Below are 4,119 nucleotides of genomic sequence, written 5' to 3'. Positions count from 1 at the left end.
AAGATCCTATCACCTTATGTTTGCTGTGAATTGCTGAAAATTGAATAGCTTGGAAAAGGTCTTCACACTTGTATTCCTATGAAATCCAAGATTGACAAAGCCCATTGCTCCTGGCTGGCCCTTTTTGGGGGGAAGAGCAAGGAGCCATATCAAGTTTTTATGAATTCACACTACCCTGAAGGGTATGTAGTTCAAACGTTTTTGACATCTTGTGCCTTGATAGTGGCTCTCCGGGGGGCTCATTAGGACCTATGTTACTATAGTACTGTAGTATTACAATTAGTACCACTAGTACCGTAGTACTGAATGTGAGATGGCACCAGTGACATGTGGTAATTATTACAGTAGTAACCTGGGTGGGAAATCAGTTTGGGCGGCCACTTTTTGATACTGGACTGTCTTGTCTTGTCTTACAGAACATACACTACCATACACGACAAAGTGATAAAATAGAAGACAAGACTATACAGTACAATCCAAAAATCCAAGACAAGACATTCCAAGAAAAAAATTTGAACTGAGACCGCCAGAATCATTAAGTGTGAAACCCAATTGAGCAAAGTCGCAGTGTCCGGGTCCGCCACTGTCTTCAATTGCGGATCTTGTTCGCCATAGGTTTGCTATAGGTTTGCTAGCTTGCATCGAGCTGCCCTTGAGTTGTCCTCCTGAGCTGCAGTATTTCAACTACAACAGCGCATATCTACATATTTAATGAAGCTGATCATTATACCCTCCTTTATCCTTCTGTTATGCATGTTTTTCCTTTCAATATCCTCAGACCACTCAAGATCATGTATGAGTCATGAGCTTTATTATGTATATGTTACAAGAGTCTAGACATATGGTACCTCCATTAGTCCATACTACAGCCTGAGTGGATGACTATGTAGAGGGTAGCTCAAGACAAGCTTGCAAACCTATGGCAAACCTATGGCAAACAAGATCCGTGATCAGACCCGGACACCGCGGCTTTGCTCAATCCGGTTTCACACTGAATGATTCCCGCGGTGTGAAAAGTGAGCTTGAAGCATTTTCAATGAATTTACAATGTATACAAAACATACATTACATCAAATACCTACCAGACATACAAAACATACAGTACAGTGTGGGCCTTAGACACAGGGCATACAGTACATATAATACCTACCAGACAAATCAAACATACAGTACAGTATGTGCCTTACACACAGTGCATGTGGTACATACAGCACACATAATACCTACCAGACACACAGAACATAAAGAACATTCATTACATGCAGTACCATCCAAAACAAGACAATATGGTACAATAGAATCCAAGACAATCCATCCACTTTCATGGTTTACTTTTAAGTGAGGTATTTGATACATGATGGGTGATATTGATCACTTTCTGCATGGTCAGAGTGATCTTAGATTCACCATCCTTGCTCTGACCTTGCCTCGTGGTGAGGTCAGAGCTGTGTGGGAAAGCGCGCGGAGCGGGCACTCTTTTTGGTTTACCTGGACCAAATGTTTGGTTCATCTAAACCAACACTCTTGGTCTTGAGAACCAACGGTTTAGTAGTTTACCGTTTGAGTAGTGCACGTCCCGTGCCCTGGTCGTAAGGATGGTCCTTCTTTGTAGGGTGGGTGGGAGGCAATTGAAATTAAAACTATATTTAACTTAAAAGTATTACCTTGAGATGAGAGATGCGTTGTTGAATAACGCTTTTGATGCGGAAGCTGAGATGCAAAGTTTTGCTAAGCTGAATTTTGTACTTTGAAATACTGCTTCGACTTCGTCTTGGTTTGTGACATGTAGCTGACCTGTCACTTCTCAGTTTACCGCAAGTGGACATCTTCACCAATTTGTGCCTCATCGGTGTATAACAAGACAAAGATTTGAACTCAAAAGTGAGCTTGAAGAATTTTCAAGAAATTTACAATACATACAATACCTACCAGACGTACAAAACATACAGTACAGTATGCTCCTTACACACAGTGTATACAGTACATACAGTACATATAATACCTACCAGACACACAAAACCCACAGTACATACAATAGGGGGTTTCAAGTTTGATTTTATTTTGCGTAATTTTTATAAATTTGGACAAGTTGTAAAAAAAATATTAGTAAAACATTGTATGGTGTCCCGCTGTAAAAATTTTACGCATATTTTACAACAATGGGCAAGTTGTTGTAGCGTAAAAATATGTAAAAAAATCTAACTTGAAACCCCCTAATAGTAATACCTACCAGACATACAAAACTTACAATACAGTACACGCATTACATATATTACATACAGTACATACAATACCTACTAGGGCTTTGACCTTGCCCTGAACTTTCAGGGCCGGCCCCAGGGCGCTGCCCGGCCTCGGTCAAGCCCAAATGCCTTCCAAAATGGATCAGGGCCAGACAGGGCACACCCTGAGTCTGGGGCCTTGTGGCCAGGCAGGGCCAGGGGCTGTTTTTAGCCACAAAAACCACTCAGAGAGTCATTATTTCATTTGACAAAATTGTGAAAGAGTGACTTACTGTGGGATTCTTTGAAGAAAAATGATCAGCAGCCCCGGTGCCCAACCCGCCCAAGGCACCCTCAGGGTGCGCTTGTGATCATCAGCACCTTAGACTTGGCGGCCCCGGGGCGCGTGCTGTGAGTGCTCTGCGATGGCTCGGGCAGAGTTGGCCAGGCCGGGTCACAGCCCTAATACCTACCAAACACTCAAAGCATACAGCACATACAGTGCATAAAGTGCATACAGTACATACTGTACATACAATGACCAGACATACAAATCATATAATGCATACAAAACATATGTACATACAATACCTACCAGGCATACAACACATACAGTACATACAATACCTTGTCTTGTCTTGTCTTTAACCCAATTTAACACAGCAAACACTGTGTTTTTTTGTTTTCAGTGGTGAATTTTGAGGTTTAATCTTTTCTAGGGTAGCAAAAAACTTTCTTTTTTCTCTCAATGTCCAACATATAACAAAATGGCTGTATGTACAAAGCCTACCAGACACTCAAAGCATACAGTACATACAGTACATGCAATGATCAGACATACAAAACATACAATACACACAAAACATATGTACATACAATACCTACCAGACATACAAAACATACAATACACACAAAACATATGTACATACAATACCTACCAGGCATACAACACATACAGTACATACAGCACCATACAAGACAATGTGGTACAGATTGTATTGTACTCTTGTCTTGTCTTGTCTTGTCTTGTCTTGTCTTGTCTTGTATTGTATTGTATTGTATTGTATTGCATTGTATTTTATTGTATTTGTTAATGTTGTGTTCGTTGTCTCGTTATGTGTGTGTGAACTTGTGTCTGTCTTTCACTAGGATTCACCTGTGACATGTTGTTAGTAGTGTTTAGCTTGTGCCGAAGGCGGACTAGCTAGATCCCTTGTCACTCTACAAGACTCGGGATCTATAGCTAACGTGCCTTGTCCTACCATCGGCACATCACAGGTACTTATAGTTGCAATGTCACTCTACAAGACTCGGTATCTATAGCTAACGTGCCTTGTCCTACCATCGGCACATCACAGTGTTAACAGGTTATGAGCCTGCGTTGAACTGTAGCTGCATTGATACTTCCCAGATATTCTAGATTCATCTAACTTAAACTCAAAACATACTGAATTTATTAATAGAGTGACCACACATCGAAAGAAAACTTAAATCGGATATTCATAGTGGATATTAAACCAAAAATGACTTGTACAGCAGCAAGAGCGTTTGCAAATTGTTTTGTGACGTTGACAAAGGACCTACCGATCAAATTGAACAGTATAGCTAAGCTGGAGGTAGATGGATCAAACTTCTTGATGTGGGAAAGAAATCTCACCAACTATTTGGCATTGATTCCTGATGTTGCTGATTATCTGGACCCTGAATTGATCACCGGACATGAAAACTATAAACCTGAATTTGCAGAAGTGGTGAATAGTATTTTGTATTGGACTATGCATGATGACTTATCTAGGATGGTAGAAGGTATCAAGCATCCAAGTGCGCGTCTGGCTGAGTTACAAAAACAATTTTCAAAAGTGCTCATTTGCTGGAAGATGTGTGAAGATGGTGAAAT

This window comes from Melampsora larici-populina (assembly GCF_000204055.1).
Source record: "Melampsora larici-populina 98AG31 unplaced genomic scaffold MELLAscaffold_86, whole genome shotgun sequence".
NCBI classification, from domain to species: Eukaryota; Fungi; Basidiomycota; class Pucciniomycetes; order Pucciniales; family Melampsoraceae; genus Melampsora; species Melampsora laricis-populina.
The sequence above is the reverse complement of the archived record's forward strand: the minus strand, read 5'-3'. Positions refer to the sequence as shown.